Here is a 14259-nt window from a genome sequence, read left to right on the forward strand (position 1 = left end):
TTTTTTAATTACTTTTGAGTCTTACATTCTTTTGTGTGTACTAAGCATGGTTTTGTTATTCAAGATATTGAAACATTTAGAAGCTAGGTTGAATGTTAAATACATTTTTAGAGGAGGTAGTAAAGGATACACGCATAGAAATCTATATAGGAAAGCACAAAGTTGGACACTGGGAAGTAGATTTTAATCTCTGGCATCTTTTACAAAAATCTGATTATTTCCTTGTTAAGTTAGTTTGTACCTGTTTTTACAGAGGCATTTGACAAGCCTATGAATTCACTGTAAAAAATTCTGCATACTAAATACTTTTTCTGCTAATGTTGGTTGTACCAATGGCTAAACAGCATTTTCAAAAATAAACATAAAAAATAATTGGACTTTATTAGCCTCAACTATCTGAGCTTGAAACCCTTATTATACAGTTCAACATATGTAACTTGACATTAGCGTATACTTCTATTGCTCAATCAGAGAATAGCAAATTACAGCTGTCAGCCGGGGCCGTTGGGCTAGAGGTACACATACACTGGCTGTGGATTAAGCTCCAGAGCAGGCAAACTGGCTGATTGCCTCCACCGCGCTCATCAAGAGAATAGTAAGCATTTTACTCTGTCACTTGCACTCTCCCTGCTCCCTTGTATCAGGATCTGAGGGATGTCTTAATAATGCAACTTTTAACCCCTTAAGGACACATGACATGTGTGACATGTCATGATTCCCTTTTATTCCAGAAGTTTGGTCCTTAAGGGGTTAAAGGCCCCACAGAGCAACACGAGCAGAACGAGATTAAAATGAGTGGCCTAATGCTCAAGTGCTGCTCTTTCTCCACTAGACTGCCAATAAGCCCTCATCCACCTTCATTATGTAAAGGTAGAAACGTGAAAACAATAAATCAAGTGGGTTTAGAAATAAATGAGCACTAAATAAAAAAATATTAAATGGCTAAAATAGACGGACATAATGGGTGACAGAAACAAGAAACAAGACAAGAGACGTACACATGTAAGTCAAGAGACATAAAGTGAGCTCTGAGAGAAATTAAACAATGAGCAGATAATTGACAAGAAGAATCTTAGAGACTGCCAGATATATTTAGACTGGGGACCAAAGAGACCGAGAAATGTTTCACTTTGAGATAGGCAAGATGAACTAAGAGAGGAGGGTAATTGAGGGACTGGGAGAGTGACATAAAACAGGTTGGAGAGAGAACAGAGAGGATAGACAGATAAAAGGAGGTGAAAGTGACTGATAAGGCAGCACCTAAGAATCAGAGTCCAAGATAAAGGGACACAATACAGAAAGACTGCTAGAAAACAGAAATAGGCTGATCAAGAGAGACAAATATGTGGAAAAGACCAGCATGGAAAAGCGAGGGAAACAGATGAAGTTTAAAAACTCCAGAATTAAACATTTGTTTTTAATGTTGGTGTCTTTCCCCTCCTCTTTTTTCTCATTTAGAAAATAGATATATATTAACAGCTTAAGGACCAAACTTCTGGAATAAAAGGGAATCATGACATGTCACACATGTCGTGTCCTTAAGGGGTTAAACTCCTCTTTTTCCATTGCTGAGACTGCCTCTACTCTTCAGCGTACTCCTCCCATGGTGAGCTCCTCAATATTGATAACCTCTGTGCAATCCAATGTTTCTTACTGAGAAGTATTAGGGACCTATGGCACATGCAGAGGAACAATAGTTCCGGCCTAGTGAGGCAGTATATCCCCACGGCTGTCTAGCTGGCAGCCAGGGATAATAATAAGTTAATTCATAAACGAATGTCTCTTGAATTCAACACTTTTATAACTTAACTCTGAGGCGACATGCAGTTAACCCTTAAAGCACTTCAGTATGGTGAAGTTCTCTAGGGGACTGGAGTGTCCCTTTAAGTGCTCTTTGGTCAGAAGTGCTACTTATCCAAAGACCCATCTGAGTAACTGAGAGCTAGCATGTGTTCACAAATCCGGATGTCATGCACAAACACCTGACATAGTAAAATTGTACTCTGAGCCTGTGTTATCCATTGAAGTTGTGCATGGTCTGTGGTCAGATAAGTGCTTTGGACAAAGAGGCTTTAAAGGTGGCTGCCCCAGAGAACAGCTGTCAGCCAGGAAACACATTACAGATAGTATACTTTAATATTTATCCATTAAAAAGTAATACACAAAGAGGTTATATTACAGGAAATAACAAAACATGACGATATTCCTTTTTTCAAATTGAAGTGTTTTTATTTTGTTAACACAATAATATGAGACGTATATATTGCAATGGAAAAGCATGAGATTGCCTACGCAGAGGCTAATTTCGCATGATAAGTGCACATTGATGAACAGTAGATAGATACAAACATCGCCAAGTTATATAAGTCTAAGGCATTTCAAAACGTAAAAGTAACGCAGTAAAATGTAACCTTGTGTAGTGCAGTCGGTCGTGTAGTGTTTGAGAGTCATAATCAAGGGCTCCGAGATACTGTAGGTGCGTATAATATTGCGACACGTTGAAGAGGTATACATGGTAGACCTGCAGATCTCATCCTTGAGTGGTACATGGAGCCGTGTTAGGGCGCATAGGCCCCCGTGTGGTAGGTGTTATTGACAATTCAGGGCATAGGTTCATGTAGGACCTATACGTCCAGCTAGTGGTACGGCCCGTGTGATGGCTCTTTCGCCCTTACTTTGCCCCTTTGTCCGTTGTGGGGGACCCTCAAATCTCCAGTATTCAGCGTGTCATGCCCCTCCTTGGGCCTGTAGGTCCTATTGTGTCTGTCTATATGTCTTTACATGTATCCTTGTGTTGCAGTACACTAGTCGTTGTTTGTCGGATTTCTATGCGTTTGGTGTTAAGGTGAGCGGAGGTTCTTGTGTGACTCCGCTTGTCAGTCAGTCAAATGTCCGTCGGTGTGGGGTGGGGGAAGGGGGGGTCATCCTCCCGGGGGCCTGCTGTCGGGGTTCGGTAGTCAGGCGTGGATTCCTAATGTGGGTTTCATAGGGGCTTTTAGTCTGTCTTTTCGGATGTCTGGGGTCCCAGGTTCTGTCGGTATCCCCCTATTGTGTCCAGGAATTTATCCCCTGATGTCGTCAGGATCCAGTGCGTCCAGGTGTCTAGGTATCTCTGTGCCCTATCCGTGGCCGTCAGGTGTAAGTCTTCCGTCACCCTGAGGTCCTCCATTTTCGCAAACCATTCCCTAAGGGTAGGGGGCTCAGTGTCTCTCCAGTGCAGGGGGATGAGTTGTTTAGCAATATTTAGTATCCTTATGGTCATTGAACGTCTTTAGGTGTTACTAGTAGGGGTGCACCGAAATGAAAATTCAGGGCCGAAACCGAAAATTCAGGATGCCCTTGACCGAAAACCGAAACCGAAACTGCTTTTTTGCCCAAATACTTTTAAAATACTTTTTTTTTTTTCTTTGATTTTATTAATATAATTCTTTTACATGGATTTATAAATCAAATATGAAAAACTACACGCCAATAAAATAAATAACCACACTTATTGAGAGCAACACACCAAAATTGGACAGAATAGCTTTAAAAAAAACAATATAAATAAAAATCTGTTAACCCTGTTTGCTATATATGACTGAATAATAAATATATATATATATTTAATTGAATACCATACCAATAATATTTATTAATAATAAAGATTTAGAAATGTGGACTAGGGACTTGAAGAAAGCACTTTGGGCAGATTGGCACGTGCAGAATATAATTAATAAATGAATGTGGCTATGTTTGCAGTAGGATAGGTTTTCTTAAAGTGTATTTCTTTATACACTTGTGGGTATACACGATGTGGGTAGTTTTACAGCAGGTTGCCCCACTGCTCTCACGGCACGTCTGGCACTTCCGGTTAGAAGGTTGCGCGGCGGCAGTGTGCGGTCTTCTCACAGCGGTACCAGGGTGGATGGTGAGCAGTGGCGTACACATGACCAATGGGGCCGCAAAACATGGCGGCGGGCACCTGGTCGCAGGGCTGCGACCGCGGTATGTACACCAGTGCATGCAGATGCACACACAAAGGACCACTACAAACACCCAGATCACATCAGCTCAATGAAGTGGTCTGGGTGTCAAGTCCCTCTAGTTTTAACCCTGCAGCTGAAAGCATAGCAGTTTCAGAGAAACTGCTATGTTTCACTGAGGGTTAATCCAGCCTCTAGTGGCTGTCTCACTGACAGCTGCTAGAGGAGCTTCCGCGAACTGAACGTCCATAGGAAAGCATTGAGTAATGCTTTCCTATGGGCGGTTTGAATGCGCGCACGGCTCTTGCCGTGCATGCGCATTCGGAGCTGAGCGGCGGAGGGATCCCCAGCGCCAAGGGAGTCCGGCGCTGGAGAAAGGTAAGTGCTGAAGACACACACACACTCACGAACAGATGCATACACACTAGCTAACAGACATCAAACCGACTCACTAACACAAACACACTCAGTAACAGACACACACAGTAACACACTCACTGACACTCACACTAACACTCACAGTAACAGTAACACACACTAACACTCACAGTAACACTAACACACACACTCACTAACACACACACACACTAACGCTTTTTTTAATTTTTATTTAATCCCCCCAGCCTCCTTTCCTTTTGGAATGCTGAGGGGATTCCCTGGGGTCCAGTGGTGCTGCTGGGCTCCTGGGGGGCCCGTGAGGGAGCACTCTCCCCTGAGTGCTTCCTCTTCAGCTCCCTCGCGCGCCGCGATGACGTCATCTTCCGGCTCCGGTATCATTGCGGCGCGAGAGGGAGCTGAAGAGGAAGCACTCAGGGGAGAGTGCTCCCTCACGCGCCCGCCAGCCTGACCGCCCTATTTTCTGCCGATATTTGCGAATATCGGCGGAAATGGATTAGGTCCATTTTCGGACGATACTTTCGGCTTCCGGAATTTCGGTGCACCCCCCCTAGTTACTAGGCACCGTAGTGTGGTGTAGGAGCATGGCTGCCGGTTCAAATGGCGGAGGGTTGTCTGTGAATTTCTGAATTAGTTTGTATATCCCTCGCCAGAAGGGTTGTATCTTCTCGCAGGACCACCAGATGTGCATGTGTGTCCCCGTTCCTGTCCCGCAACGCCAGCATTGTGCGGCGTGGTCTGGGTATATGTCGTGTAGTGTGTCCGGGATGCGGTACCACTGCGTAAGCAATTTGTATGCACTCTCCTGGTACCTGCTGAAGACCGCGCAGTGGTGTCAGTGTACAGATTTTGTCCCATTCCCCATCGCTAAATTTTTGGTTCAGGGCCGTTTCCCATTTCCCCTTAAACCTAGGTATTTCTACCGGGATCTGTCTTTGCAGTAAGCCGTATAGTTTGGATATCCTGTGTGGGAGTGGTTCTGGATCGAGGCATAGTTGCACGAACTCTGTGGGAGCGCGCCGTAGAGCCCCACCTTGAGGTAGGGTCTGGAGATAACTTGTCAATTGCGCGAATGTGAACGACTGTATGAAGGACGGGGGCCGCTCTCCTGTGAGATCCGTTAGGGTCTTCCGGCTCGATGTCGGATGAATGTGGCGGAGCCTAGGTAGGTGGTCTGGGAGGATGCACCTGAGGGTTAGCGGGTCAAGTCCCGGTGGGAAGTCTGTATTATGTGTCAAGGGGAGTAGGGGTGATGGGTAAGGGGTCAGGCCCGCTTTGTCTGCTATGTTGTACCATACTTGCAGGGTGTTCCTCACATATGTGGGTGTCTGGTCCCGTCTCCCTCTAGGTAGCCATGGGGCCAGTGCTATGGGGATCTGCAGGTCTGCTTCCTCCACTAATTTCCATTGTTTGTGGACGTTAGGTTTCGACCATTCCACTATTCTAAGGAGATGGCAGGCTGTGTAGTATAAATGAAAGTCTGGTAATGCCATGCCTCCTTTGTCCCTGGGTTGTGTGAGTTGTGTGATTTTAGCCTAGACTTCTTCCCTCTCCATACATATTCTCTCATGGTCCTGTGTAGGGTCGCGAAATATGTCCTGGGGATACGTAAGGGTATAGTCTGCATCAGGTATAGCAGCCTTGGTAGGAAATTCATTTTAATAACCTGGACCCGGCCGAACCAGGAGATGTGGGGGTATGACCATTCCCCAGCATCTCTCTTGAGTACGGTCAGCATCTGGGCAAAGTTTTCTGTGAAAAGGTCCATGCTGTGTCTTGTGAGCCAAATGCCCAGGTACCTAATTTTAGAGTCTGCCCATTGGAACGAGAAGCTCTGGCGGAGATGTGTTTCCCGTTGATGGGGTATGGATATGTTGAGGATATATGATTTAGTAAAGTTGATTTTCATGTTTGAAATCTCTCCGTAATCACGGAAGGCTTTAATGATATTTGGGAGGGAAAGTTCAGGTCTAGTAACAAAGAAGAGAAGGTCGTCGGCGTAGGCCGCGACCTTGTGTTGTGTGGTGCCCCTAGTTATCCCTGTGATGTCCTGGTTTGTTCTGATTGCTTGTAGGAAAGGCTCTAGTGCTAGGACGAAAAGGATTGGCGACAGGGGGCAGCCTTGCCTGGTGCCGTTTTGTATTGTGAAGTCTTCCGTGGGAATCCCGTTTATTAGTATCTGGGCTGTGGGTTGCCTATACAGTGCCTCAATCCAGCCTCGCATGTATGCTCCCATGCCGAGATGTGTGAGAGCCTGGAACAGGTAAGTCCACCCAATCCTGTCGAAGGCCTTCTCCGCGTCTGTGGATAGCAGGAGAAGGCCCCCGGTTCCCCCCCCTTCCCCCCGTGGGCTATTGACAGAGCCCGGATCGTGTTGTCCCTGGCTTCCCGCCCCAGCACGAACCCCACCTGGTCCGGGTGTACCAGGGTGGGCACGTGCGGCTGTAGGCGGGTCGCCAGGATTTTCGTTAGGAGCTTTGTGTCGCTATTTATGAGGGAGATGGGTCTATAGTTGTTACAGTAATCGCCATCCTTCCCTTCTTTTGGGATGAGCGTGCGCGCGTAGAGACTGCGGGGGCAGGTGGTGTCCCTCCCTGAAAGCGTTGAAAGAGGACAGCATTGGTGCATATAGGGTCCCCGCGAAGCATTTGTAGTAGCGTAGTGGTAGGCCATCTGGGCCCGGGCTTTTGCCCAGTTTAGAGGCCTTGACTGCCCTCGCTATTTCTTCTATAGCGATGGGTTCGTCCAAGGTGTCTGCGATGTCTTGGTCCAGTTTAGTGTGTGTGTTGGTGTGTAGGAAGTCAGTTATCCGGGTCATGAGGTTGGCTCGGGAGTGTGCGTCTTGTGGGCTCGGTAGAGAATAGAGATCTTTGTAGTATGAGCATATGATCCTATGTATGTCGGTAGGGAGGCGGTGCGTTATTCCCTTCCCGTCCTTAATTCTGTCTATATATGTCAGCTGTCTACGCTTGGTCAGCATCCTCGCCAACAGTGTGCCACTTTTGTTGCTATGTGTCTCAAAAAATGCTTTTTGTCTGGCAGCTTCTCTATGGTGGGTGGCGGTCAGGAGTGTGGACAATTCCCTTCTCAGCTGGAGTAACTTAGCCTGGTGTGCGGGGAGGTTGTCCCTTTTGTTGCATTCGTCAGTTGCTTGTATGTCGTGTACTAGTGACTTAATCCTCGCCTCTCTGTGTTTCTTAAGCAGCGACCCCTTGCGCATAAAGTGGCCCCTAATCACGCATTTATGTGCCTCCCAAATGTATGTGGGTGATGTTTGGTCTGGGGTGTTAGTCGCGAAGTACTCCTGCAGGATCTCATCCGTCTCTGTCCGTACGTCAGGCAGTGAGATTAGATAGTCATTCAGTCTCCATTTGGTCGCCTTCGGCCTATATAATGGAGAGGAGAGAGTGAGAGATACCGGTGCGTGGTCAGACCATGTCGCCGTGCCCACCTCCGTTGTCTTCACCAGGGCTAGGTGATGGTGTCGTGAAGAAGTAGTCTAGTCGCGAGTATGTGTTATGTGGCTGGGACAGGAATGTATAATTCCTCTCGTCCAGGTGGTGTGCTCTCCAGCAATCGATCAGCTGTGAGCGTTTTAGTAGGGCATTTATGTGGGCTAGGTGTTGCGTCGGGACCCTGGATAACCCGGAGGACGAGTCCCATTTAGGGTCCAGTGTCAGGTTGATGTCCCCTCCCAAAATCAGTACGCCCTCCGTGAAGGATTGCAATTTGCGTATTGTGTGGTGGAGGAATGTGTAGTGCCTTTGATTAGGGGCATATACGTTTGCGAATGTATGTGTGGTTTCGGCTATGGTGCCCTTCAGGAACAAGTATCTCCCGTCCGGGTCAGTCATAGTCTCCTTTTCACGGAATGGTATCCGTTTGTGTATCAGTATGGCTACCCCTCTCGATTTGTTTTCTTTATAGTCGCTATAGTACCCCTTGGTATATTTGTGGTTGGTCAGTTTGGGCCGCAGCCCTTCTTTGAAGTGCGTTTCCTGGATATAGACAAGTCTATTTTGGATCTGTGGAAGTCTCTGAGTGCGCCCGTGCGTTTCTCGGGTTTGTTGAGCCCCCTAGCATTTATAGTGGTGATGTTGAGGTCTGTTTGGCAGATTGCCCCGTTGAGGCCCTTAGAGGACCCCAGGGTGTCGGTCTGGGGGAGGTAGTCTAGGAAGAAGGGGCGGGGAGGTAGGGGTAGGTATACTGTCAGTAGTGAACCAGCGCCTGTCTGAGCGCTGTCTAAGATGTGGGTTGCCCGGGCAGGGCTAGGTGCCCACCCACCAGGGGTGTGAGGCGGCCCCCTTCCCGGGGTCAGTAGCCCCCTCCTGTCGGGGTCGGGGGAGGTCACGAGTCTCGTGACAGCACCTGTGAGTGTGTGGACTGTTGTGGATCTAGTCCCTTTAGTCCTGGGGTATACTTCCCATGTCATCCCCTGTCGGCTCGTTGTGTGCAATAATAGCCTGTTTATACCTCGCTGCCTAGAGCATGGCCCTAGGCCATGTAGCTTCGTTACGTGTCGAGTTAAAGTGTAGTCTGTCTGGGTGCGTTCACAATAACCAGTTAACAATTAAACCCATAAAACGTAATAGATGAAACAAGTAAACTTTGCAAGACCCTGAGGCCTGGCCCCAGCCCGGCCCCACATGTCCTTTCCTCCGCGGGCCCCCCTCCCCCCCCGGTTTGGCATTCCCCCCCACAGCCCAAGTCAACCCTTCGTGACCGCCATCATCTCACCCCCCCGGGGGCCCGGGCCCCCCCCAGGCCCGCCCGGGCGGCCCCCCCTCAGGCACGCTCTCCTACATGGGTCGTCACGCGCCAGGGCGGGAGACCCCCCCCCCCCCCGACCCGGCCCGGCCGGGGGCACAGACCCCCGTGCATTCCCTCGCTCCTTATTTGACTCCTCCCCCAATGTCTCTGGGGGGATCTTCTGGTGTCCCCCTAGGGCGAAGAGCCCTGTGAGCTCTTATGAACTCTATTGTAGAGGCCTCAGACCTTCCAAGGATTTGATTAAAAAGGCCCGTCAGGATCTCTCGTATCGGTTCAGGGTTTGCGGTGCTCTCAGGGACGCCCCGGACCCTAATGTTTTGTCTTCTGCCTCTGTTATCGAGGTCTTCGATATGGTGAGCCATCTGTCTAAGCTGTTGTGCTTGCTTGGCTATGGCGTCTAAAGTCGTCGCTTGTACTGACTGCACGTGGTCGGAGTCTGCCTCCAGGTCCTCCCTCATGGCGTGCAGTTCCTCCGTGATGGAGCGTTGCAGAGCTTGGTTTGCCTCCTTCAGGTCCGCCTTTGTCGGGATGTTGCCGATCATCCGCATCCAGTCCGGAGGCATCTTTGGTGCTCCATGTGGGGCCGGCTTCCCCCCCCCCCCCCAGGCAGGCGTCTGGGTGATGTCCGCGGCCTCAGAATCGTTAGAGGCCTGTGAGGCTAGGTCAGCCGGCGTGGTGAGGTAGTGCCTTATGGACGGGGCCATCGGCGGGTTTGGCGGCATGTTACACTGTGGGATTTCCCAATTATTGCGCTCGACACGCTGCTCAGCGAAGGTTTAAAGCAGAGCCTGTGGGGAGCTCACCGTCTATGCTGCCATTTCTCTCGGTGTCCAAGCCACGCCCCCAACATGACGATATTCCTTTACAATACAGGGCTTGCCATTGGCTTCCATTTGTCCTCCTTAAAACACCCCATCTATTTTAGTTTTATTTAATGCTGCGAAGCTCTGTGATACAGTTATGAATGATCAACTCATCTATACATTTAATAACTTCAGCTAAAACAAGTGTAGGTCATAATGTTAGGCGATAAACAATTATCAATCGACTTTTGGACCAATAACGGCATTTAACGCAGCTTAATAACATTAAAGGTTTTGAAAAAGCAACGCAATTTCTGCACAAATTTGGCATTAACTGAACATGACAGCGATCACACTCTAATCACTCTCAGGCAGCCAGCACATGATGAGAGTATGTACGGTGCGGTTACCGATTGGTGTATGATAGCTGACAGCAATCTCGCTCCTATCACTACCAGGCAGCTAGCCCAGTACATTTCATTAGATTATTCACTATCTCACCTTTCTGCCTTCATCTGAGCTCCCCATGTGGGGATTCATGGGTGACATAAGGGTGCACCTCATTGGCCAGCGGCTGGAATTTCTGCATGTAGACGACAGGATGCAATGACTGGAAGATATAGTAAGTTATTGGTAATATCGGTAAATTACAAGACTGATAATTAGCATATTTCTGATCATCTGTATCGGCTCTAAAAATTGGCAGAACCAATCATTAATTTCTCTACTTGAAAGCTATGAATGTGTTCTATATGAGAGAGACAAGATGTTGAGCTATACAGTATCTATTGTAGTCTAATACATGAAATTGAGTTAATGACTACATCCAGGGAGCCTTTTTTTCAAGGCACCTAATGTTCTATAGACTGAACAAGTTATTCTTTCTGTTCCGGTAATTGCAAATAAATCTCTCTCTCTCTCTCTATATATATATATATATATATGTGTGTGTGTGTGTGTGTGTGTGTGTATTCCCTAGTCTGAAAGGAAGGGGAGGCATGTTCTGAAAGCATGTAATCTGTAGTGGATTGCAGATATACTGTAATGTAAAAACGTATGATTTAATTGTGATAGATTACCCCTGCTACACAACCTCTGTAGCAGCACTAGAGATTAATATAGATTTCCATTGTGATCTATTACATGTGCCTTTAAGGACGTGATTTATTTTGACAAAATGGAATGCACAGGTTAAAGGGACAATATCTGCAATCTAGTATCACATTTTACATACAGATCATTAATGTTAAAGCATTAGCTGATTTTTGGGGGTGTTTTTTGCCCATTTTTCTTTAGCTACACCTTCTGCCATGTTGTATACGTTTCCCACAATGCTTCTGTGATTTTTATTGTAATACTCAGTTTACAGCTGTAGTAAAATTGGGGGACATAAGCGTGACATTGGATCCTATCCATTATCACGTCCGTACAGATGTTTAAACGGCAACTGGATGAATACTTGCAAAAACAATATTCAGGGATATACATTTTAAATTATGGGGTAATAGCTTCTTGATCCAAGGAGAAGTCTGACTGCCATTCTGGGCTCAAGAATTTATTCCTATTTCGTAGCAAAATTGGAAGTGCTTTAAAGTGTATTTTTTATTTATTTTTTGGTTGTTGCCTTCTTTAGGATCAACAGCAAAAACAGATTTGTGAGAGGCTGAACGCGATGGGTGTATGTCTCATTCTAGCTATGTAATCCATTGCTATGACTTTTAGGTTTTAGACAGAATATTCAATGTAGCTATGTTTTCAGGCTGTCTAACGTTTTAAATTCAGTTTGAATTCCTGACATTTCACACTTTAGTGAATAATAATGAGTTTTCAATTCACATAGTTTAGTGAGTAAATTTATTTCATATTAAGAAATGTTGGATTTTGAGAACAAATATTTATTGAAATTGTAAACTTGGCTGAAGTGAGTGGGATGGATCTCTACTTTATAATATTAACTGGTGACTGACACATTATATTACACATTAGCCAAATACTTAATACAAGAATTGGGATGTTTATTGCTTTGTTTTTAAAACCGGTTCAGTTTCGGCATTTACAAGCAGTTCTACTAGCACAATGTATAAATAATTCTGTATATTTGTTTTAAATGAACATACGTTCTGTATATCATGACAGGTACACGTTAAAGCAAGGATCTCAAACTGGACCTCCTAGAATTCTTTGAATGGAACAGATGATCAGAGAAATATAAAATATATACAGTAATTCATCCACAAATGGGTTGGTTGGAGTTTGAGATGCCTGCTTTAAAGCGACTCCTTCGTCAGAAAGTCTGTGCACCATCATACACTACTGCTACAAAAACAGTTAATATCTTGTGTTCTGTTCAGCACGCTAAAAATAAAGAATTAATTCCTCTTAATTGTGGGCTCGTTAAGTTTAAAGGAGCTTTTACTGTTACCCTTTCCTGCCCAGTGGAAAGATGGGAGCGTCTGTGCAAATCCCAAATTTGATCGGATGCTAATGTCACGTGCTCTCTACTACCTTGTTTTGTTTTTTTGTTTTAAATAGTAACTGTCCCTGTTGGACTGTAAATTGTGGTGCAATTGTAAGATGGCCGCCTACACACTGAAACGCTGACAGTTTGCTTAGATGAAAATTATATTTTAATCAACCGGTTTTTTTGATTCTCAGATGACAGTCACTGTCATCTGGATCATTCCATGGTTAAAGGGAAACTATAGTGCCAGGAAAACAAACTCGTTTTTCTAGCACTATAGATTCCCCCCCATGAGGTTTTTGGTGAGATGGGATGGAGTCAAAGTCCATGAATGAGGTATAGCATGTCACCACCACTTCTGCTTAAGGGTCATAATATTCTCATGCAGGTGTGTTTTCGCTGTCCCCTTTTCATCTGGTTTGTTGCTTATTATTTGAAAGCAATTATTTGATAAAGAGCATGAAAATTAGCTGTATATTTATGTAAACATGGCTGTCATAATTATTTAAAGGAACACTCCAAGCACCATAACCACCACAGCCCTGGTGCCAAGCTGTTTTAGTACAGTTTGACATTTACTTGTTTCACCCAGGCACCAACGCTAAATTTGCAGGATTATTTTACTTGCCTTTTCCCGATCGCCACTGTGAGGTTTCTTAGGCAGCAAGGTAAACACTGCCTTTTCTCTAAACAGACACCATTTACATTGCTGAACCTGCAGGGACAGACTATAGACACCAGTACTACTACATTAAGCTATAGTGGTTCTAGTAACTATAGGGTCCCTTTAAGGCCAAATAATCTGAATCTTATTTCAGGATTCTATACTGCAGTGACTGAGTCCCAGTGTGGTTTGTTCACATATTACAACTTGTGAGTGCTCTTCCTAAATTCACTATTCATCAGAGAATACGGACAGGGTTATTCAATAAACTGTGAACTGTAGTGAATTGAAAACGCCATTGCAAAATTCAGGCTCTATTCGCTATAGCTGAGCTGGAGGATTTGTCCCAATTGGTTATTGTGTATTGAAAACGAAAATCGTGAAATGTAGGCCATTGCTATAACTATAGCTTAGTTGAGCATATTCCAGAATTCTGGAGGGTTTTTTTGCCTACATTTTTCTGTTTGTATTTCAATTCACTCCAATTTTCATGCTTGGTTATTTACTCAAACATTAATTCACAGAGAGTGTAAAACAGTCTGCCAAAATAGTCAAACCACAAACAAACAGTGCTGTCTTGGAGAGTTTTAGCAAATTGTCTCTTGGATTTAAATGTGAAATTAACTTTAAATTCACACTTTAAAAAAATTACATATATTTTGCAATTTATATTTTAATTTGCTATAACTAAGAGAATAGTGAATAATAATGTTATTTATATAGCGCCAACAAATTCAGCAGCGCTGTACAATGGGTGGACGAACAAACATGTAGTTGTAACCAGACAAGTTGGACACACAGGAACAGAGGGGTTGAGGGCCCTGCTCAATGAGCTTACATGCTACAGGGAGTGGGGTAAATTGATACAAAAGGTAAGGGTAGTATTAGACTAGTGACAGTTGCAAGAGAGGAATCAGTCGGGAGCTATTAACAGTTTAATTGATATGCTTTTATGAAGAAGTGGGTTTTTAATGATTTTTTTTAAGTAGTGGAAACTGGGTGAGCATCGAACGGAGGAGGGAAGCTAGTTCCACAGGGACGGTGCAGCCCTCGAGAAGTCTTGAAGGCGAGCATCAGAGGTGGGAGTACGGACAGAAGATAGACGTAAGTCTTCAGCAGATCGTAAGGGCCTGGACGGGACATACTTGTGTATAAGGGAGGATAGATAGGTGGGAGCAGCATTATGTAGAGATTTGAAAG

This window comes from Pelobates fuscus, chromosome 9 (genome assembly GCF_036172605.1).
Source record: "Pelobates fuscus isolate aPelFus1 chromosome 9, aPelFus1.pri, whole genome shotgun sequence".
NCBI lineage: Eukaryota > Metazoa > Chordata > Amphibia > Anura > Pelobatidae > Pelobates > Pelobates fuscus.